This window comes from Camelus bactrianus, chromosome 9, assembly GCF_048773025.1.
Source record: "Camelus bactrianus isolate YW-2024 breed Bactrian camel chromosome 9, ASM4877302v1, whole genome shotgun sequence".
NCBI lineage: Eukaryota > Metazoa > Chordata > Mammalia > Artiodactyla > Camelidae > Camelus > Camelus bactrianus.
Genome location: NC_133547.1, coordinates 35,974,487 through 35,999,503, shown reverse-complemented (window position 1 = coordinate 35,999,503; position 25,017 = coordinate 35,974,487). Strand labels below are relative to the sequence as shown.

The 25,017-nt window shown below is 38.2% G+C and overlaps 1 long non-coding RNA gene across 1 annotated transcript in view; it reads right to left on the bottom strand.

Moving 5' to 3' along the window:
* LOC105068857 (uncharacterized) overlaps positions 1-25,017 on the bottom strand; it is a 149,124-nt gene that overhangs the window by 70,650 nt on the left and 53,457 nt on the right. The window contains exons 5-10 of the long non-coding RNA XR_012509157.1: positions 23,854-24,076; positions 23,266-23,367; positions 12,981-13,154; positions 12,037-12,233; positions 7,764-7,905; positions 1,389-1,598 (exon numbers count right to left, since the gene is read on the bottom strand). This is a non-coding gene — a long non-coding RNA (uncharacterized LOC105068857). The remainder of the gene's footprint in view (positions 1-1,388; positions 1,599-7,763; positions 7,906-12,036; positions 12,234-12,980; positions 13,155-23,265; positions 23,368-23,853; positions 24,077-25,017) is intronic.

The following is a 25,017-nucleotide window of genomic DNA, read 5'->3' as shown; positions in this document are numbered from 1 at the left end:
TTTTCTTATTTTATTTGCATCAGAGTATATTTTGCAGTTTTTCTTACTCATCATCCTTTGGCTACACCTCCCCTTTCTTATTCGCATCCAGTGTCTTTCTGCACTAAGTGCATTTATGAAATCTACACCGCCACTGCCTTTAATTGCAGCTTTTTCAAATTGCCAGACTCCTGACTCATGTCCCTGCTTGACATGTCTGCTTTCTCCACACGGCATATTCTCCACAAGAGCATGAGAACAGCCCTTTAAAACACATAATTCAGAACCTCATTCCCCTTCTTTAAAACTTGATGGTGTTTCATTGCACATGGCAGTGACTATCAGTTTATTTTATCATGTTAGCAATGGTCTTTATCATTTTCTCTGCAATGAATTCCATAGATAAAAAGAGAATTTCTTGGGCCAAAGCAGGGATGGGAGTGATAGAGAGTGGAGGGCCCAGAGTTTTGCCTACAGAATTTTATTCTCTCCATCCTGGAGCACCTCTGATGTAGCCTAAGAATTTAAGCAAAAGAATCTGAAAACTCCTGGTCAAAAGCCTCAAACGTTTTAGCATGTTGTTGAGGGCACTTCCTAAACTGGTTCTACCTATCCACTTTTTTACAGCACCCATACCACTTCTTCTAACTTTGCAGTCCTAACCTACTCACAGCTTACTGAACATAGCATGCACTTCATGACTATTTTATAGTGCATTTCTTCTTTCTTTTTTCCCTTTCTCTGCTTAATAACTTAAAATTATCCTTGAATATCCCCTCTTCTTGGAAGCCAGCCCTTAAGACAAAACTAAATTTCCTTCTATGCCCTCATCTCTGACAGCACTTTGCATAAACATTTCCTTGAACACTGATCATGCTGTACTGTCATCTGTCTATGTGTGTGTCCCTTTAATAGAATGCAAACTCTTCAAACAAAGGATCTATGTTTTAGTCTTACCTGGATATTCCCAATGCCTCATATAGCCCCCAGAATTTGGGAGCTATTTTATAAATTTGGGCATTAGAACTGATGATGAGCGTTACTAAGTATTCATGGTCTAGTATCCTTTACACCGAGTCTAATTTTCTACTTTATGTTGTGCTCTCTGACATCCAGCCTCAGTGGTCATCTTGCCTGAGAGTCCCCTTCACACTCGCTGTTGTGGCATACTATATTTTCCTAGATGGCTGCAGCAACAATAGCCTTCATCCCACATGTCTTTCTGGAACAGAAGCTGGCAAACTACAAGCTATGAAGCAAATCAGCCTGGATTTATACCACCTTTTCGTTTGTTTGTTTTTTTACTGCCCAGAAGCTAGGAATTTTTTAGTATTTTTTTTAACAATTATAAAATAATGAAGGATACATGACAGAGATTGTATGTGGCTCGCACAGCCTAAAATACTTACTATTTGCCCTTTTGCAGAAACTTTGCCAAACTCTGTTGTAGAAACTTGACACATCCTTCAGGTATGGAATTTAATTCCCTTCTCCTTAAGTCTATGGATTTATGACTCACTTATAACCAACAGAACGTGATGGGTATGATGCTGTCCGATCCCCAAGGTAAAGTAAGAAAAGACTGTGACCAGGAACTATATTCAATGTGTTGTAATGACCTATAATGGAAAAGAATATAAAAAGGAATATATATATATATAAAATCACTATGCTGTATACCAGAAATTAACACAATAATTGTAAATTGACTACAATAAAAAATTAAATTAAAGAGGTAAATTTATCCATTAAAAAAAAGAAAAGACTATGCATCTCTCACCTTGCTCACTGAGACACTTATGCTAAAGTCCTGAGGCTGCCACGTGGAAACGGAACCCAAACTACCCCACGGGAGAGCACACACGCAGAATCCCTGTGACTGTGTGAGGAGAGAGAAATGCCTGACCGGCCCCCACCTACTCCAGCTTAGCTACAGTCACTCCCTGACCGCAACTGCCCGAGAGACTCCAACAAGGACCGTTCATCTAGGCTTTCCCCAAATTTCTGATGCATAGAATGGGCGTGGTAATAAAATGTTGTGGTGGTTTATTGTGCAGGAGTATGAGCTGTTACAGGTGTGGGCACCTGGAGCTCGGGTGCCGCCCGAAAAATCCTCAAATGTGGAATGAGCTTTGGGGGCTGGATGGCAGGCGGAAGCTGGAAGGGCCTTGAGGAGGGTGCTAGTCACCTCTGAGTCCCTGAAGGGCTTCACGGAGGCTCTCGGTGAAAACTCAAAGTAAGAAAGATGATATTGAAAATTGAAGAGAAGGAAATCTGTGTTAAGATGTGGCAGAAACCTTGGTGGTTCTGTCACCTGCCAGAAAGGTGACACTAGATACTAGGAAATGTCCTTAATGAATGTGATGATATAACCGAGCACACTTCCAGGCAAAATATTTGAAAGCTACACCTACAGTCTTCTCACTGCTTCTGACAAAACAAGAGGATAGATATGCGCTAAGGAGAAAATGTTTAACGTAAAAAAGCCAAGATGTACTGGATTAAAAAATAAAATTATTTCTCATTCTTAGACAATTCTGACAAATGATTCTCATATTCAGAAAGGGCCTTAGGCCAAAGATCAACTCCTGAGTGGGAATCTAAGATCCTTTTCTAAGGCCTCAGACATCTATAAGGCTGGGACTCACAGAGCCTTTCAGACAAACGGCCCTTTAAAGATTATAAGGGGATGATTTACAGATTCTCTCCAGGAAACTACAGAGCTTCTCAGAATTTTCATGATTTTATCTCACAACAGTCTCATAAGGTTGTGACTTTTATCTTGTGGAGGGAACCACAATAAGATTCACAGAATAACTCACAGCACCTTAAGAGAAATATGTTGGTAGAAGTCCTGCCAGCACACTGTACTAAAGCCACTGCACTAAAAGTGACACAGTACAAAATGAATAAATGCCTTTGAATCTCTGTCATTTTATGAACCTGAAGTAGAATGAGAAGGTGACTCAGTTTCAGACTCAGTTTGTATTGATTTTTGCTTGCATGTTTGCTTTTATGGAAAAAGAAAGGATGAAATAAGATCTTAGGCAGTGGAGCCCAGAGCCCAGAGCCCAGAGAACAACACTCAGAGTAGTAATTATCCATAATCAAGAAACTGGTGATATGTGTCCAGTTGGGTTTTAGGATTGACATGGACCAGTGACAGCTGTGAACCCCCTGTTTCCCTTTGTTTTGAGCAGGAGTGTGTATACTGATTGTCTCATGCCTGTCCTATCATTGTATGTTGGGGATATGAACAGGTCATAGTTTATCTCTTTAGTTCACTGGCTTTTAATTTAAAAAAATGGTACACATGGAACTAATAAACCTCAAGTCTGAGTGTGAACCTTATCCCATAATATGATGAGAATGTGGGGGATTTGTGGGAGAAGGTGAGACATTTTGCGTACGTGAAGAGGTGATATTTATTGTGGCCAGAGGACAGACAGTGGCATCAGGGGCATATTTTATTTTTCAAAGACAGTCACAAAAATAGCTCCTGTCCCGCATGTTTTCTAATTCTTTTCTTTAGCTTTACTGAGGAATCATTGACATAATTGACAATTTGAAATTGTAATATATTTAATATGCACAACACGATCTGATAATATGTACAAATTGTGAAAGGATTCTCACACTCTAGTTAATTAATACATTCATAACCTCACATATTTACCATTTTGTGTATGGCAGGAAGGTCTACCTAAGCTTAAGATCTACTAAATGATGAAGATCTACTTAAGATCTACTTAATGCTTAAGATCTCTTAACCAATCAATTTCAATTATACAAGACAGTATTATCAACTATAGTCACCACACTATGCACGCAATAGATAGATAGATAGATAGATAGATAGATAGATAGATAGATAGATAATCATCAGAATTTATTCATATTATAAATAAAAGTTTGCAACCTTTTACCAAACTTTTCCCATTTACTCCAGCCCCCAGACCCTAACAACTACCATTCTATTCTCTGCCACATGTTTTCTGGAAATTTGAAACTCACTCTACCTTGAAACTCAAGGTAGAGTCTATGCACTTGCTCCTCGAAATTGTGTGGGCTCTTGTGACCACACCAAACACTAGAGCACGGTGGAAGTGATGTCATGTAACTTCCAAGGCTAGATCATAAAAATGCCCTGCAGTTCTGCCTTGTGCCCTTGAAATGTTCACTTTTGGATTGCTGCCACCAACAGAGATCCCTCTGACCCACAGCCCCAGCTGAGCTGCCAGCGGCCTTAAGCACCTACCTTCCAACCAGGAGAGGGAGCCATACTGACAGTGCACCTACCCCAGTTAAAACCTCAGGCGGCGCAGGCAAGCCATACCAGGTAAGCCCTGCCCAAACGGTAAGTACATCAGTGAAGTAAGTTTTAAGCCACTACATTCTGGAATATTTTTTGTTCTTACTTTTGCTTTGTTTTTGTTTTTTGGAAGTAACAATGAAGTCTTTATTCACTCACTGATATAATGTAAACAAGAGGCAAAAATAAATGCAAGCTCCCCAGTGTACCATCCTTCCCCAAAGAACAGCACCAGGGGAGGGTCAGGTATATCAGGCAAACACATTTTATAATTTCATATATATATACATATAAATAAAAATTATGTATATACATGTGTATGTATATACACATGTCTGTGTATATATATATATAAAAAGAGATTTATTTCAAGGAATTGGCTCATGTGATTGTGGAGGGTGTCAGGTCTGAAATTTGTAGGCAGGCCTGCAGGCTGGAGCTTTTGGGCAGGAGCAGACAGATGCTGCAGTCCACAGGTGGAATTTCTTCTTGGAGTGTTTGTTATAAAGTAATCGATAACTGACAAACTTTTTTTTTTTTTTTTTTTTGCTTAGGTTATCCCCTTTGATTGGAAAGCATAATCCCCTAGTTTAGCCACCATCACCCCCTGCTTGCACTCTCCATCTTTTAAACTCCATTACGATCTCCATTTTCTAGCTTGAGCAGCATCATTCTCGAGTTCCCTAAATCTTCCATTTAGTTTTAAACTATTTCCCTTGACTCCCCAGCAAGTTATCAAATCTCTTTTCTATTTATGTTTAATAATTCTTCAACTTCTACTGAAACGTATAATTCTATTATCAAATCATGTATTCTACTCAGACAGAAAGAATTTGATTTAAAATACTTTGTAAGCTCACATGAAGAATGGAAATCGTATCTTTGACCTTGCGGCTTAGCCTTGCCGCCTAATATTGCATATTCCACATAGCAAAACAGCAATAAGTTTCTTAAATTGAGGAAAATTTAATTTCAAATAGTTTCAGAAGATATTTTAAATTAATAAAACTTTGCTTATACAAATTGAGAGAATGGACTAAGTTGTCTGCTTCAGCTACTTAGCTTAGTCTTTGTTTTATGTGAGACCAATTTCTACCATGTGAGAAAACAGCCACTACAGGATAATACATTTTTAGATTACAGAGTTTAGATTTTAACAATTCAGTTAAGCATCCATTTTCCATCTGTGCCTTCCTCCACTAAAATATTACCTGCTTGTTGTTTTAAATGTCTTTGTTAAAATCTGATGGCTATAATACTGAGTAAAGAAAGCCAGACTGAGAAAAAGACACGCTGTATGATTCCATCTTTATGAAGTTCAAGAACAGACAAAAATAATTTCTGCTATGGTAGCACAGGATGGCGGCTACCCTTGGGAAAAGGTAGTGACTTAAGGGGATATGAGAGGAACATCTGGGTTGCTGATAATATTCTGTTCTTGATCTGAGTGAGGATTACAGTGTTGTCCACTTTCGAAAATTCATTGAGGTACATTCTCATATGAATCCTATAAACTGTGTTTAATATCATCCTTCAGTTTTGAAAACGTCTATTTTTAGGCATCAATTATTTGTTGTTATATATTAATGTTCAGTGAAATATGCCTCAGTATCAAGATGTTGCAGAAATTAAAGAATATAAGAAGGTTAGAAAGAGAAGGGACATAAAAGATAATGCAATGCAACCACAATTTCATATAAATGAAGCATCTGACGTCCCAAGATGATATCACATACAGAGTCATGGTGCTAGTTAGGAGCCGAATTAAATGGTTTTATGACTCCTTGTTTAGCATTCTGTTTACAATACCTAGTATAAAAGTCATGTTTAAAAGCATGCTTCTTGCTCTTGAATATATTGCATTATAAAATAATTTATAAAAATTGATGTTTATCACAATCTTTAGGTTCTGAATGTACTTATAAGTTATATTTATGTTCTAGTTCTTATCAAAAAAAAAATTCTCTGGGTCTGTTTTATTCACTGCTGACCGAGCAAGTTTCTGACAGCTTTGACCTCAGAAGACCCTTCTGATCTTACAGACCTTGTAAGTATCTGTACTTAAGATATCCTCTAACTCTGCTAAAAAGTCATAGTCTCTGGGCTGTTTGCCATTAAAGAGGTGGAAAACCTTAGATTTCAGCCTGTTCCCTCTCTGCAGGCATCAAGTCTTTATTAGGTATTTTTCCCAGCACACAAGCCAGGACTTCATCAAACTGCATCCCACTGGGTACAAAAAATGTTCTTAAGTTTCCAGAGAGAAATATCTTTTGCAATGACAACTCTGTCCTTTTTCTCATTTCTAGGTCACTTTCAACTTACTTTTTACAATACACAGAGATTAATCAGTCAGCTTCTCTGATGACCATACCCTGTTCATCAGGGCAGCTCCGGCATGCTTCTGCACTGGGCGTGCTTCTGCCCTGTGCCTGTCTGCTGGCTGCTCACTGCTCCTTCGGCTGCATGCCATTCCTTATCATTAAGAGGCTATTTAGCATTGTATGATATTTTTATATTAGAACCTGGTAGTTTAATTTTTCTACCTTTATGGTTTTGATTTTTTTGACTAAAACTAATATATACCCAGTATAATAAATGGGAAATACAGGAAATTATCATGATGACAATACCAAAATAACAAAAATAATAGCTAACATTTATTTACAGCTTACTCTGAAGTACTGTGCTAATTTTTCACACGTATTAATACACATTCATATTTTACCTAATTGTACAATACCCCAGTGAGGTAGACATAGATATGGTCAAAGGAAGACTAATTAAATTGTTTACTTCAAATCATATAGCTAGGAAGTGGCTGAACAGGATCAAAACTAGATCTGAATACAAAGACTCAAAGCTCTCTTAAGTCTACTATTTTAAAAATAACCATTGTTTAAGTTTTAGTGTTTTTCTGACATGTAACAAACACGTATAGTTCTCAATATTTTTCTGTATAATTGGAATCATTTTGTACATACAAATTTATACCCTGCTGTTATCATTTAGTATTCTATTATAACAATTTTCTCCTTTTATGAAAGTTTAAAATTTATGAAATCAGTATTTTCTGGGTCATACAGTATTAAGAGCAGTGTTTTAAAACCTCGTCATGTAATAACCATTCATTTCTCAGGCACATTACATGAGGTACACAGCTCAGTTGTGACTCTGGCTGTGCTCTACTTTGGATGAGCGAGGCTTGGCTTCATACGTCTTTTCAACCAGAATCTGAGCTGAAGGAGGGGCTTCGACCTGGGAAAAGTGCTCATGGGGGGAGTGCTAGAGCAGGAGGACCCCAGGCAAGTCATTCAGCGGCAGTTAAACTTGTTTTCAGATTTGTCAGAAGTCACAAGTGTTCATCAAATTGGTAAAAGTGTGCCACATGGCCAACCCCAAAGACAGTGGTACCAGGAAGGGGTGGCAAATGTTAGGAGAGAACGAATGATTGTAAACCAATAATACAACCTACCATAGTATTAATCTCCAAACTTCAGGCAAAATTCCGTCCTCAAAGCATTCAAATGTCTTTTTCTTGCAGCAAAAATAGGATCAAAGCCCAAGATCTTGTGATCCAAATTAGATGCTGTTAGTGTTTCCCTTGAATCAAAGAACTTTCAAATAAAAAGACAGTTATCCACTCCCCTACAAACCCAAAGTACAGTGAGGGAACAAGGACAGGATAATCGCAATGAATATTCACATAGAAATAGAAAAAATAAATTTTCACAGTAATCACTAGTCCTTAGAAATCCTGAAATCCCACCAGGCAAATGTGAGATTGGCCCTAATTTAGGGAGTGTTTCTTGACAAAGTTCCACTTCTGTCCCATAGAATTAACCACTCTGTCTTTGGAGATACTCTCTTTGGCTAGAGGTTGAGAAGGCATTGGGCTGTGCTATCCTTGCCACTGAATCGATTTTCCTACCTGTAGAGAGCTGGGGACTAAGGGAAATTTTACGTCTAGAACATTTATAGTCTTTTTAATCAAGATACACAACACCTTGGGGATATGTCTCTCTCAAAAACTTGCCAGTTTTTATCTCTTTGATTCTAGTCCGCTCCACATGACAACAGGCAACCTTACAATTCTTTCTGAGACATGACTCTGTCAACTCTCCTTCCTTTGTGTTTATCAAGTTTCCAAGAGACAACAGCAGTGCACTCTCATCTTTGAGAAATTTTGTCGAACTGAAAGGATTTACTGAAGTCCATGTAATAAAATCAGACTTAAGGAACATTTTGACTTTTATTCCTTTGATTTAGTCCTGTCCAGAGGTTATGTTTCTATGACCATACCCTCGATTTGGTTGTTACCTTTGGGTTTGACCTCACTTACAAAATCTTTTAACAGCCGAGGTGAAGAACCAATGCATTTCAACTCTGTAAGTCTCTAAGTTTCTGTATTCTCCCTTCTTTCTCACTTAGGAGACACTTTTTTTTCCCTAAGCTCCTTTCTTACTTGAAGAACCTGCCATTACTTTGCTCAAAACCTTTTTTACCTAAAGCTCAAAGTTATATATTCTGCCTTCCAGATGATCATTTTACCAAATATTTCACAATAGAACCCTGTGGTCTCCTTTTTCCCAGCCTCTATGACAGTGTTCTCACTGCCCCCCCCCGCCCCTATAGCCTGTGCCATAAATATATATATATTTGGGGGGGTGTATTGTTATGGCAGAAACATATTTATAGATATCCCACTTTTGGAACTGGATTCTACATTCAGTTTTCTCTAGGTTAAACTCTGGGGGAAAACCTTCAAAATATCAGTGGCTTAAAATGGCAAATAGTTATTTCTTATTAACATCAAATGAGGGTTGCAGGGAGCCTATGACATCCAGGCTCTGCTGGGTGGAGGACGGCAAACAGGTGCTTCAAGTTGTGCCTGAAGTGAGTCTCTTTCCTGGACTTCTAAATAAACGTGGTTGAAAAATCTCTGCTTAAGCTAGTTTGAGCCACCTTTTCTGTCTCTTGTTCCTAAGAAAAATCAACCCATCTACTTTATTAAGAATTTGATCTTCATCCTAAGAGCATGTCAGACATTGAAAGATTTCCTTTAGAGAGAGAACATAGGAATTGCATTTTGGAAAAAAATCACTCTGCCTGTAGAATGGAGAAAGAATGGGGAAGAGTCCAAAGTGGATGGAAAAAGACCAGTTTCTAGGTCAACAGTGAAATCTATATAATAAAAGATCGCAGCTTGGAGTGGAATGGTGGCACTGAAGAAGGAGACATGTTCAGAGTTAAGATGTTTAACAGAAGAAAAGAATTGGTGATGAATTAGATACAGGAGTGAGAAAGGAGCTATCATAGCTGATACAAAGAAACACAGGATTTTTGTTTTGTGCAGGTGGATGCATGGTAAAATCAGTTAGTGTGATAATAAATGTTGAAACAGAATCAGTTTTCATTAGAAAATAACTAGTTAGTTCTTAAGCATGTTAAATGTGATGGGCCCTTGCAACATCCAGGTGGAGATGTTGAGTATACCGGTGGATATTTGAAACTTAGAAAATAAATGTTGGTTAGAAATATACATTTATGGGCCTTTAAGTTAAGTTTGGATTTAGATAAACTCTTAAAGGCATTTAACCTGCATTGTCAGCTGTTTCATGTGCATAGAACTTTTCTCTCCCCAGGAAGTTCATAAGCTCTTGGAGGACAGAAAATTTACTCCCAGTGCTCAAAACAGCAGCTTGTACTTGGTAAGGGTTTAGTAAGATTTACTTAGTAAATGAAGATTGCAAATAGTATCACCTGTCTAGCATTTTAGCTGGAGAATCCGTTCTTTTCTTATGACTTCAAATGTAACTTTTAAAATATCTTTGTTCCAACTCTCACCCATGTATGTCTCCATCCATTTTGCCTGTTTTTTCCCTTGTTCAACTACTCACATAGAAAAGATCGTTTGCAAACAGCTCTGCCCTCACCTCTCTGTAAATTTAATGAAAGACCAAGAGAGTGTATTTTCATAAATATTCTCTACACAGTTTTGTTCTGTGCATTTACACTGAAGCAAAGTAGTAGTGGAGAAGTGGGTGACGGGGGGAGGGAGGAGGAGATACTACTTGCGTACCTGATCGATTTCAATTTCAATACAAAGGTTGCCTTTTTGTTTGTTTGTATGTTTGTTTATGGGGGGGTTGGTTGGTTTGGTTTGGTTTTCCTTCAGCCTGCAGTACAGATTTTTGGAAAGGAAAGTGTTAAGAATGGATTATATATGTGCAAAACTTGATCAGTTCCATGGGGGCTGGTATTTCAATTTTCATAAATACTTCAAAAGAACTAGAGGAATATTAAGATATGTCATCAATGACCCACTTTAAGGTTTTCATAAATAGTCTCTTCCATTTATATAGCAGAAGCTGGATGACCAACATAAAAGAGGGTTTAACTCAAAGGGTAGCAGAAATTTCTTAGCTTGCTGTTTATTGCCACAGCTGCAGTATGAACCAATATACTCAGGACCTCGACCCCACAAAGTCCAAAAGGATCTAGCCAAGCAGACAGGAGTTATGCTGAAGTGGCCTCAGCTACAGGCCCCCTTTTCATATCTTCTCACAGCAGAATTGCCCTTCCCTGCCAAAACCGGTGCAATCATTTGTCATGGAAATGATACATTTCCAAATGCCAGGAAACGGAAAGACAAGGACACCTGGAACCACAGCACCCTCACCAGACACCCATTATGAAGTGAGATCATGTTGGAAAATGTGCAGGTGTTGATCTCCAACAGCTTTTTCCCAGGAAATAAAACACTGGGCAAGGAGCCACGGTTGCTTGTTTTAGCCTTTTCCCTTTTCTTTTCTATTCTTTTTTTTTTCTTTTTAAACCATCTAGTGGCACATTAGGCTGAGATAGACTGTATTTTCAGGATTTCATTGCCTTATAAATCCTCTTTTGTGGAATAAGAAATGGAATTTTGACCATGCAAATATTGTGGAAAGATGGCACAAAATAACTAAAAATTGCCAAATAAACATTGGCACTTGCCATCTGTCTCTACAAGGATTAAATCATGAGCCACTGCTGCCGCCGACCTCCCACACACCCTGAAAGCAGTTCAGGGTGGAGATCAGGAATGAGGCCCTCTGTGCTCTGGGAAAAGCTTGCAGAACAAGCCTTCAGATAGTTATTTTCAGGAGATGATTTTAAGAGCCCCAATTCTTACATCTCCTTATATCTAGAAAAGCACTAAAATCATTAATGAAGCCACCTGCTCCTTGTGACTAGCAGGAACCTTCAGGAGACTAGCAGCACACATTCACATTTCTACAAAAATGTGTACTTGGTTGCACGTACCCCCTTCCCCAAAATCACATATATACTGACCTTCCCCCCAACTCTTCAGAGCGGTTCTTCAGAGCTATCTGAAATGCTGGCTTCCAGGCTATAATCCTCCTTTTGTCCCAAGTAAAACTTAACTCACAATTCTCACATTGTGCATATATTTCAGCCCACATAACTAATTTATTTTTCATGCTGCTAAAATAAATTCTTATATGGCCAGCTAAACCTCCTCACTTCTTTGAGAGATTTGAAAAATAAACAGGTTCATTAAATAAATGAGTTTCCTCTCTGTAAACAGCATTTCCACATTCCTCACGACTCCATGGGGTATGTGAAAGTCCACTTTAAACTAAGTAACGGTAGTATGCCAATTCTTTCACTGATCTACTGTCTATAGCCCTCTGCCAAGTCCCCAGAAATCCTTCAAGCCATGCCTGTACCCAACGTTGTACCTCTCCAGTGGAATTCTCCAATGTCTGAACATTCTGCTGGTCACCAGGGAAACTCTTCTGTTTTCTGCCCAGTGCACGGTTTCCAGGAGCATGAGTGCTCACCCACTTGGGGCTGTTTCCAGTCCAGCTTTCAGCAGGATCGGTATCTCTCCTTTGAGGCTTCAGAATGCTGAAGCGTCATGTCGGTCCACACCATGCTAGAGGAAGGACAGGAGAGAGGTGAGAGTGTTGTCAGCAAGAAGAATAGAATTCTCTTTGGTATTGTACTATTTTAAAGGGTCCCCCAGAGCATTTCAGAGCTGTGTAAAACTTATCTTTCATTTTTATTTACAGTCCCTTCTTTCTCTGGGACCCAGATGTAAGTCCAAGATAGCTAGCAGGAACTCTGATAGCAATTGGCATTTTTCTCAAGATTCTTGTCTGAGGACTTCAATTTTGTTACAAGGTTTAGATATTCATTCCTGGTTACTTCTTCCCCTAAGACAAGTTCCTTCATTAGATGCCCCTTAATCCCCTAAAAATACATTTCCCTGGGGCCATCCTGCCAGTTTGTCAGTTCCATCTAAAATCCAATGTCTATTCATAAATCCACAAATACTAATTGAATCCCTATCCTTGACTAGACACTTCAAGTAAGTTTTTAATTACAAAAATATACCTATTAAGTTTCATTTTGCTGAAAAAGTATTGTCCTGTGTAACTGTTAGGAACAGAATCCCAAAAGGATTTAATTACTTTTCAGCAAAACACTAGACATAATAAAGACAGAAATGCAATTTTGTGCCTGTGTGGTGGTACATGTTGTGGAAATTTTCTGAGTGTTAGTTGATGCCAGAACTTCTCTTGGCCTCCCCAGTCTGCCAACCCGCCCTTCACCAAGGAATGGGGAACCACACAGTACGTTTATACTCTCCAAACAGATTCTCTCAACAGCCTTATCGAACCTCCAATACATTCCATGCCATCTCCTTTACTGCAGGGGGTGAGTGATGAAGCCTGACTTGCATAACTGGTTTCAGACTTTCTTTCAACATCTTTCATAGGTAACCCGAAATTCCTCTTCAGTATGGGAGGGTGTTTCACACCTGCTGAAATGACTTGGAGAATCTGTTAAAAATCTGAGACAAAAGGGAAAATGATGTCTTACATTCTATTAGAGTCACTATTTCCATTCTTTTCTTTATTAGGATAACTCAGTTCAGGGAGTTGTCTACAAGGACTAAGCTAGGGTGCGGTGCAGTTGGATCTTTTTGGAGCACATGCACTGAGAATCCATGGGGGACAGAATGACGATTGACTACGTGTCTCACTAACTTCTTTCTTACACTTCTCTCTATTGTAACACTTTCATGGAATGATATTAAGATTCCATTTTCTCATCGATTAAATTGAATTTCCACTTCATCGTACCCTGCTCTTCTTTTTTTGGTCAATAGTGAGAAATAGTATAGGTGTTGGTACACAGGGGAAAGGAAAAAAGAAAAAGAAAGAAGAGGAGAGTGGGAGACCCATGACATTCAACTATTATGACCTGAAAGTAAGCTTGTGAACTAATCAGTGGTTTAGTGTTTGTTATTTATCAGCCTTCTTTCTACTTTATCTTCTTGTGAATTCTTTTCACATCAACTCCCCCTTTCTGACTCATCACCTTACCATGAAAGGATTATTGTAGATGAAAGCCTTCAAAAGTCCCTCATGCAGTTATAGCTTGAGTCTTCTGCCTCAGGAGCTTTTAAATTCTTACCTAAAATCTTTAAAATATTATCAACTCCACACCTTTCACATTAGTAACTAGCCAAAAAAATAAAAACTATACACCAGAGAAAACAGCACTTCACAGAAACCAGCAGGTGTGCAATAGATCAAAAATCTATTTTCTTCTTTAAATGAAGTGATTGCTCTGTGAAGACCTCTATTAAACTCGGCATAAAGAGGAAATCTATGAAAATCATTCTCTTCACTAAAATATTTTCAAAAGTAGATCAGAATAAAACTCATATCCCAGTGCTCCTCATTTAGAGAGCACATCGAGCTAGAGCCCTAGACATCTTTAAAAGTATTGCTCATAGCATGAAGCCTTCTGTAAAGAAAAAGATAAATCCCTGAAGCTTTAATACAGGTATTTCAGTTGGAAAACTTCCAAAAAAGCGAGTAGTTATTCTAGGATTATTACAGAGTTAAAAATAGGGTTAAATGCAGAAGCGTTTGTTAGATTTTTTTTTTCCCTTCCCAAGAGGCATCATTCTCACAGCAATCTAGTTAATGGTACGCTAGTGGATTAAAAAAAAAAAAATAGAAGCAATGTACATCCACAGAAAAACCTGGTAGTAAATATCATAAAAATAGCAATTCACTTTTAGATAAGCACTTTATACTTTAGAAAGCATTTGCACATTTTAAATTTTGTGTTCTCAAAGTAAGTTTTCAGAGTTCATATTATCCCCCATATTTTACAGACAAAAAGAATACAGTTCAAAGAAGGTAAGATGTGCCTGATATTACATAACTACTTAATGACAGAGCTGGGACTCCAATACAGATTTCTAACTGTTTTGGTACCAATTCAAAGGTTCTTTTTGCTACACTATTGCTGCCTTAGGTAGAATTCTCATTACTTGATTAGGAAAGAGGCTAAACCTCTAACAAAGATGTATAAAAATACATGTCATTGTAGAAGCCTCTGAAACTTTTGAAATGGTCAAAAAGATTTATTCATGTATGTCCTTTCAACAGAAAGCAGAGCATTTTTCTAGCAAACCTTTCCAAGTTTCTAATTCTACAGATGTCTGAGCCCTTTCTTGGACTGGATCTTACAATTCTGTAAATTGTAAAAAAAAAAAAAAAAAAAAAAAAAAAAAACTGATAGTAATGAAAATACTTCTTGTCCACGGAAACACAATTTGGCCCATGGAGATTAAATTAATTTCCACCCTGTGGATATTGATCAGTTTTGAATCTATTAGCAAATTCATTTTCATGTTTTCAATGGCCTAGCTATATGTCTATACTCTGGAATCTCCTCTGAACCAGTTTGAACTTCTACTGGTTCTCTCAGTAACTGAGTTAAATAAAAATATCTGATACATGTTCATTTTTTATTGTATGAGAGTCATAATTTTACTTTTTGAAAAATATTCTTATCAAATGAAGCTAAATAGGAATCCTACAAGAAATGACCACCTAACAGGGACAGACATATAAGTCAAGAAATGTCAAATAATACAGATTTGTAAACAAAATGATTTACAGAGATAAATGAACCATACGAGTGGGGCTGAGGAATAATGGCTTAGGTCTGTCTTGAAAGTGAAGAAAAAAAAGCAAAAAACCACAGAAGTTAAAGAAACACTGCAGTGAGCCATGTTTGAGAACATTAATTGAACCACACAGTAAATAGTCTGTTTTGGGATAATGCACCCTCACCCTTTAGCATCACTGTAAACCAAAACAAATAATTTTCATGATAAAACATTCTACCTAGGCTGCAATATGGTAGGCAAAGGAAGTTGGAAAGTCACATTAAGATTTTGTGAATTCAGTCTTTTTGGCCGAACTGGATCTATATCCAGCCCCTAGAAAATTCTTTCCTCAATTATTTCAGCTGAATTTTATATTTGTAAAGAGTACATATTCATTAAGAACAAGTCCTTTTTCTAATTCATCTCAGTAGCCACCTCAATACCAAGCATAGATTACTGCCCATAAAATCCATTTCATAGATATTTGATGAATTTAATGGGTACTTGAGTCCATGCTTGTACCTTCTCCTGAAGTAGTCTCCCCTTTAGAAATTCCATTTATCCTGCAAAGACCCCCAAAGTTTTCTCCTACCTGAAGCCTCTGTCTGAATCGGACAACCACTTTTTCCTGTTTCACATATAGCATCTCACATTTCTGTATAGCATTGGTTTCATTCTGTCTTGTAGTGAGTAGCTATCGGTAGTTTATACCATCATATTCTCCCCTCCTAGAACCTTATCTCCTTGAGGTCATGACCCTGATTTATGTATCTATATTACTCTCAAATGCTTGCCATGGTGCTGGTACAAATATCTGTTGGATGAGTTTATTGAAAAAAAAATAGTTCACTTGGCACTGAAAATGCTTGACAGACCAAAAATATATTTTGAACATAAGAACAAAGAATTTTTTTCTAAACAGTTTATTTTCATGAGACAATAATCGTTAATTATTCCAGAACTAGTTTTGAAATTTACTTTTTTTAGTACAAAAAAATTATCTGAGCCACTGATTGGCAGTCTGTACTAAAGTTATGAAAGTATGGCAAATTTATGGGAGCTGTAAATAAATATACATCTATTCCACAACATATACAAATTAGTGAATAAGAAAATTATATCACAGAAGGAAGGACAGCAGGAAATTTTATAGATAAAGACACTGCCTTGTAGCAGCATTGTGATTTACCGAGCTCTGGCTTTACCAATAATATCCCCTACAGTATGCATGTGAGTATAATATATTTCAGACTTAACAAATATGACTATGGTGGAATATTTTAAATATTCCAGGAAATTGATCAATTTTTGTGTCATCTGAAGGTCTGTAAATTATCATTTTGATGATGAATAAAAATTTATCTGTATATAATCTATTCTCAGACATTGGCAAATGACACAGTATAACAACTGTGTTAGTGATTCTTACAACCAAGTAAATAATTTGGGCAAAAATATTCTAGTATGTGCCAAACAAAGGAATCATCCAGGGAATGCATGATGCAAGGTAGCAACTGGAAGACTATATGGTCTGAGGGAAGCCCATAGCCACTCTGGAAATAACCACAAGGGTCTGGGGGTGAGGGAGGAGTGAAAAATGGAGTGAAGATGATTTCATGTTAGGTTGATTCATGGACTAGAACGACAAGGGGGAATGCTAGATTCATTGAAATAGAGCCATTAATTTGGCAATTTTTGAAAATCACTTATATATTATTATTATTAGTTGAATTGTGTTCTCCCCAAAGTTATGATGAAGTCCTAACCCCTGATACCTGTGAATGTGAACTTATATGGGAACAGAGACAGTATAGCTGTAATTAGTTAAGTTAAAATGAGTACTGGAGTAGGGTGGGCCCTAAAATTTACACACCGGCATGGAAGACATCCCTGTAACATTTGAGGCATGAGATTGGAGTGATGCATCCATGAGCCAACCATAAACCAGAAGGGGCAAGGGAGCCTCGTACTCCATGATCTTTGGAGGGATCATGGTTCTGCCAACACCTTGGTATCAGACTTCTGGCCTCCAGAAATGATGAGAGAATAAACTTCTGTTGTTTTAAGCCATGTAGTTTGTGGTACTTGTACAGCAATACAAGGAAACTTGTAATACAAACACCTTCCTAGGTACTAAAGTAACAAAGACTACTTTAAATAGTTTAATCCACCTACCTTGTTGATCATAATGATTGGATTTTATGCACCATAATGCTATTAATAAAGGGGAAAAAACATATCAAACTTTTGTAGTGTGGTTGTCATAAGGTGTATATAAAATCTAACAACGGTGGTAGCAATAATGATCATGTACCAAATGCACGATTTTTAATTTCCTCCACAACTCTAGGTGGTAGGCAGTATTATCCTCATTTTAAAGGAGAAGAAAATGAGACACAAATAGGTTAGGAATTATCACAAGAAGAAAAGCCACAATGCAAATCCAGGTCTATCTAATTCCATACACTGCTGTTTGCACACTGCCTTTACTCCTTCTAATAAATCTACCTCAAACCAAACAATTTGACTGATTTTTCTTAATTAAATAAACTATATGTTTAGACATTTAAAGTTGCATCCTATAACACATCAACGGGAAGCAACTTGTCCAAAAGTCAAAAATATGTATCTGAATTCTTCTAGTTCTGTCAATCAGTGTAACACAACTAGCAGAAAACATAGTTCTTCTTCTACCCACTACTTCTCCATATGTCTACTGCAGGTCCTACGTTTCTTAGAAATTGAATGATTCTGACTTCCCTCTTCAGGGAAACGGCATTATATATTGATTAAAATGAGGATGGGCTTTGATGTGTTATAGACCCTGTGAATGTGGCTATTTCCTTGCACCCTCAGAGCCCCAGATTCCTCATAATAAAATGAGGGTCATAATACTTACTTCAGAGCATTACTGTACAGATTAGCTGATTCACATAATAGCAGGCATATACACTGAGTTACTATTACAATTACATCTTCAATAGTACACTTCACTTGGAACTAGGAAAATGTGTTGATTATATGAAATTGACCACAAATGTGTTGTTATATAATTTTAACCATCAGCTTTCTAGTTTCTATCATCAAAAGAAATTTTAAAAAAGACAGAAATCAAAGAAGGCATTTTCTTTCCTATCTTATTTAAAGAATTTCCTACAAATCAAAATACAAAATAGTTCTGAAAAGCTATCTTCACCATAAGAAAGAATTTGCAAAGTTTCAAGTTCTATATAGAAAAAAATAGGACTTATATAAGCAGATTTAGTACAAAGCTCTCTCCAAATTTCCTCCGATAAACCATAATAGTCACATATTTCCTATCCAAACCACTTTTGCATCACAATAAGAACCAAATGGAAAAAATAAAAGGTATTTACCAGGATTTTTTGTTACTGCAAATGTAGTCTATCCTTGAATACTCCCAAAAAAGTATTGAAAGAAAAATGATGATGGCATTAAGGGAGACACAATATTTATATTTCAAATTAGTTCTTAAATATTTTGTCATCATTAGGCTTTATGACAGTGAGACAGCAAAGCATAGTGGTTGAGAGTGTGGGCTCTGGAACCAGAGTTTTGGGTGATTATCCCATTTCCACTGTTCACCAATTGTGAGAACTCAGGCAAGCCAAGTACACACATATTCCTCAGTTTCCTTGTATGCAAAGTATAAATATGAATATTACTAATCTCCTAGAGCAACTGAAATGATTACATGGGTGCACGTAAAATGCTTTAAGACAGTGCCTAGCACATAGATAAGCATTCATTTAATGTTTACAAGTATCATTAATATGAAATCCTATAGTGGGTCTCATGAAGGCATAGCCCCTAATAGCTATTACAAAGTAAATAATAAAAATAGCTACCATGTATTGAACACTTATTCTGAGCCAGACCCTGTGGTGAGTATATTTCATAGATGTACTATTTCATATACACTATTATTATTTTAAATTTACAGACGCTGGAACTAAGGCATATGTAGAGGAGCCATCACTTGTGCACTCTAGCAACTGGGAGAGCCAGGATTATTTTACTGTCCTTCAGCCGGGCACCAGACACTGAGAGGAGCACACAGGATACAAAAACCTTCCATCAGGCCTCTTCTGCCTCTGGTTGCAAATAGGATTTTCACTTTGAACACAGCTCTAAAGTTGAGTTTTCTAAAAGAAGAGCCCAAATGGTGCCTTGGTGAAATCACTAGTGAAAGTGATTTATCAAGGAAGTACTTTTAGGAAAAAGGGAAAGGAGGAAAGAAAGTAGGGCAGGGAAAGGAAGCCAAGCAAGGATGTGGTCTCAGCTGGAGACCAGCTGCATCCTGGAGCATCAATTGCACCACCCCTCTAGTCCCGATTGAGGCAAGGGGGCCAGCCCTTTGCACCCTGTGCCAGCCAGTCAGTCCCCTCTGACAGCCCCCTGGAGTTGGAGATCAGGAGCTCATGAGCTCCTGAGCAAGGCAGCTCCCATTCCTCTAAAGCCAACATGCTGTACGAGGGGCAGCTGTGAGTCCTCAGAAACCACCACTCCCACCATCTGACGAAATGGAAAACTGGTCCTATGCAGGGGCATCAACAGCACGTATTGTCATCCGCCCTTGTGGCAAGGTCTTTCTTCACGGATACCCACTCTCTCCTTTAATCAAATAGTTCTACATCTGAACATAGGCTCAATTCTAAAATCCAAGCTAAGGATTTTGACTCTCCACCGGGGAGCATCCTGCTTACTCATTGTTAATACATAAGGTATTTCCTGCTTTTTGAAAGTTTGCCTTTTGCCACCTCACTTTTACAGAAGACCTACATTAGTACCTGTTTTCACTAACTGAAAGGAATCTGAGGAGGATTTTCATTTTTACAAAAAATAGGCAAAAAGCAAAAATTGGTTTCAGTGTTTGTTTTGCAGGGAGTCTTTACAAAGAAAGCACACCCTGAGCTGCAAGAGTGGCACCGCCAAGCTCCTTTCCCGGAACTATGCTCAGCTTCTCAGCATCAAGCCGCTGTACCTTTGAACCGTGTGAGCGCTGGTGCTTTATCTCAATTTATTTTGTGCATCCCTTGACAAGTTGTTCCCCTAAGGTGACCGCTGGTTCACTATGTGCCACTTCGTCTTCTGAAAGGTTTCAAAGGAATGCTCTACTTTTGGACTGTGGGGGGACCCTGTATACATCCAGCTCTTTTGCTGGCTGCCTATCCATTTTGACCTGAGAACGTCATGTTCCTCTAGCATTTCCACTGATCACGGCAAGCCAGGTGCCCCTGGCAGCTATTCAGACCTTGCTTCTTATTTTGGTAATTACATCCACATTTCTTCCGGCAGTGAAGTGCTGCCACCTGGCTTTTGCTATGCTGGGTTCCTGTCATCCCATCAGCCCTGAGGAGAAAGGACCACCACGGCTGAGTTCTCAGGGATGCTGGTGGCCTCCTTACAAGCACATTTCTTTTCACCTTGGGAAACTGTCATCTCGTGGATTTCCAATCTTTTATGGTGGAACCAATCTAGTATGCCCAGTTCTTTGAGTTTTTTATCCTTTACTCCAGTCTGTTAGATTTCTAGGTTCCCCACATCAATTAGTGTGGGCCATTTAACTTCCCAAGATTACAAGGGCCAGTCCAACAGTGCATTAGCCATACTTGCTAAGCCCGTTGCCAGAGTGTTAAATCCTGTATCATGAGAAAATATTCTCGTATCCAAAACTCCATTTCTCAGTCTCTAGTCTGTCCTCTTTGTTCCGGCACTCTCAGAATACACCCCTGGGCGTATATTTTCCATTTTCCTGCTGATAAACATCAGCTGAGTCTTGCAGCTTATCTGGCATATAATCCATCTCTTCCTGTAGAAGGCCAAGCCCTTACACAGTCAGGCTTTGCCTAATGCTGGCCTGATTAGCATGGCTCATACCAAGTATAATAAATAAAGGTCAGCGTTTCCATAAGGATTTTTGAATTTTAAGCATAAGTGCTTTTTATTACTCAAATCACTATCGTTACCCAAATATTTCTCTAACTAGAAAATGGTTTCACTTGAAAATGTGTCACATTCTTCTCTAACTATGGATGATGAAGAAGGTAGGTGGGGCAGATCCCGAAGAGGGCAGGCATTGTTTTGTAAGACCTCTGCCTCATTTAAGACCTCACCATAGGTGGGAGGTAGAGTAGGATAGAATCAAGGCTAAGCAGTGAATTGAGGGTTTTGAGTGAGATATCCCAGTCTGAAGTTCAGCCTCGCTCCTTTCTTAGTAAGACTCTGTTTTTGGCATTGGGAACTTGCCTAGACTAAAATTCCACCTTCTTTACAGATCTCCTAGTCTCACAATTTGATCCTGTATCCAGTCGTCACCTCTGTCTTCCCTCTGGCTCTGGGCGTGAAGGGTGTCCAAGAGAGCCGCCCAGGAAGCTTTCAGACCCTCTGAAGGATGATCATAAGTTTCAGTCTCTAATTTCCTCTCTTTAAACTTAGCAACAGCTATCAAGTTCCACAGTCCTTATCATTACTATTTACATTGTGCCTCTGAAACATTAGAAATATTGCACCAGTGAGTGAATTCCCTTCCATAAACAGCCTGTACTAGGTAACTGGTGGACATCTGAGCAGTCACTGTCACAGCATCCCAGGGTCCACTGATAACTTTATCTTCCTTATTGGGGCTTTTATTGCCAGTCTATTAGCAATAAATAGACTCCTTCAGACCCTGTCCTTATAATCTGTTGCCAAGAATAAATTCTGGTAGGTGGGATTCCAAAAAGCAGAGCTACTCAGGTGGTCATTATGTTAAAAGTGATGTATTAAAGAAATGCTCGCAGGAAGAGAGTGAGGTTTCCACCGTGAGGCAAGAGGGGCAGGGAGTCCCCGAGTCCACCAGCACTGGGATCTTGCTGTGATGCAAAATTCCCTGCAGAAGCAGTTCCAGTTCAGGGGAGGGCAGTGCTCGGGCTGAGGGGGTGGGGAGACTCTGAGCCAACAGTCAAGAGCAGGAGGAAGGTACACTGGTCCAGTGAAGGAGACCTTGGGAGTGCACGGATAGCATCCTCTATGCCGTATTTCCGGACAGAATTTAAAGCAGTGCTTCCAAAACATAATGCCATGTACTAATAATGTACTAATATTGCACTAATACGGTGCTACTTTGGGGCCCTTTTCCTTCCTTGCTTGTTACTTACTTTGCTCTACTAATCAGCCATCCCTCCCCCACCTATAGGATTTTACTGCATTTTACTCTGTATTCCTCCATGTATTCAACTAAATTATAAGCTTCTGTAGAGCAAAGGATTATATCTTATCTATTTTTACTTTTATGAAGTTAAATTACTCATCTGAAAAAAATCTACAGATTCAGACATGAATGTTGCCCCCACCCCAACTTCTCTTTATTTGGCTGGCAGGGGCCTGGCTGAGACCAGACTCTCTGCTATCAGCCCACATCACCAAAAATGAAGCCTTCTATCTATTGTTCTCTACTCACCCAAAAAGAGTTCATGGTCAATGCTTTCATTCTTCAGTAGGCTTTCTGAGAACATAGAATTTTTAAAAATATCAAAAGGATCCCTCGCTAGATTATCACTATTAATTCACTTAAACCTTCACTTGTAAATGTAAATGATTCCTTTATATTTTTAGGAAAACCAAGAGCACATCAGGAATAGCATCAGAAAGAGCAAAGGTCTGTTGTGACAATAGTGAAAGCAGTGCAAGCAGGACCCACCCAGACACACAGCTGAAGACCCGCAGATTTTCAGAGGGTGTTAATAGTTGAAGGTGAGTGATAAAAAGGGGACTCTCTGTAGACACTTATGCTTAAACAGTGATTGCAGACCTCCATCTTTTGAACATGCAGCAACAACAAAGAACCTGTTGTGGAGGATAACACACCAGTTTCGTAGGCCACCGCCATCAAGGCGATACATCTGGATACCGACACCCACCCTCACCCCCGGAAACTTGAACAGACCAGGGAAAGAGGCTGGGGATTGGAGAAAGAAGACAAATCTACCTGTTCATCCTGGCAGTCAAGGGTCTTAATGTTATACTCTGAGAAACGACATCATTTTTCCTCCCAAATTGGAAACAACTCAGTTACATGTATGTGTTATGACTGAAAACAAACCAATCACTTGTTAAATTAGTAAATCTGAGGGAGCGAGAATATAAACTGCTCTGTGAATTTGATCTGTGAAATTCTAGTAACAAAACGTATTAGCTCAAATGTGCACAGGTTAATGCAAAGAAATCCTGCAGTATTTCAGAAGATTATAGCCTAAAACTACCCCACAATTGCTTTCAATAACATGTTAGAAATGTGATTCTCTGTTCTTAAAGTACGTGATCAGACTATTAACACCTATGCATGAAGAAAATTCTTTTCTGAGGAATCACACAGAAATCATCAGTAAAGCGTTCCACATTATGAGATTATATTTTTGTTTTCTTAATACTTAACGGGCTTCAGGTAAAAGTAGTAAAAATATTTCAATAATCCCCACACTTAAATTTAGGGCATACTATATTTCAAATTAGGTTGCATATCAATACCCTCTATAGAAACATTACATCAAAAGGATATGTTAGCTTTGTAACTTACATTTTTATCATCTGTCAAAGTATCCATGTGCATTTCTTCATTCTCAAGTTTCTTTCTCTTTATATCACATCTTCCAAAATCCTTTTGCTTCTCCAAAATTCTGCTCAAATTTCATTTCATTTCCTTGTGAAACTTTCTGTACTTTCACCAACTTACTCTCAAGAGGGATTGACCAGATTTTCTTCACTGTGTTCATTGTGCTTGCATTATTTTTTTATAGCACCTATAACAAGAGTAAATGCTTACAAACACCATTTACTAACCTGGAATCTGTATGAGTTGGTGATCTCCTAGAGAATAGGTGTCCTTTCTTATTCTGTCTTACCAACAATTTGCACAGTACCAAGAACTTTTGTTTTCATGCTCAATAATTATTTTTTGAATGAGTGAATATATGAATAACTTTTTTTCAGAAATTAATAATTAGCTTTTGTGTTAGTACTCAACAATTATTTTTTTGAATGAATGAACATATGAATAACTTTTGTCAGAAATTAATGAAGGAATATCGAAAGTGCTCCCTATTGCTTGATTTCCAGAGTTCAGGTTTGAGTGTTATTCAGAAGAAGCAAAGTCTTGATACTATGGGAGTATACAAGTGCTGTTTTATGTCCTCTTTTTTGTTATCTTGATCTGAAAAGTCCTAAATTTTCTTTAGTGTCTTCTCAGAAAACTCACTTAAACAAAATTTAATTACATACCAACTGAATAACGACCATGACTCCTGATTTCTACTGGAGGAACTAAAGGAATTAAGTAAATATACTGTCTTCCATAGAATTTAAACTGTTTCAGTAGGCTCTTAGCAAAAATTAAGAATGATGGTTCTTCCTGAAGCAGACTCCACCCATGTCAACTTCACCTCCTCCCAAATTTTAACCAAAAATGTTGTTAGGAAAATGACTTTGGGCCAATTAGAAAATTTCAAATGGTAAGCTCTTGTTTCATGTTTACAAACCCTTGAAATAATTGTCAACATTTATGCTCCAAAATTTCACTGATTTCAAGCTTCAGACATCTTGCGTCTAACTTTCCCATTAGCTAGAAGGTCTGCTGTATCTGAACATGACTAGCCAAGGATGTTGTATAGACTTGTCTTTATGAGGCATCATACATATGGTAAGTCAGCTTTTTAGCAACTTGGGAAGCTTATTAGCAGCTAGG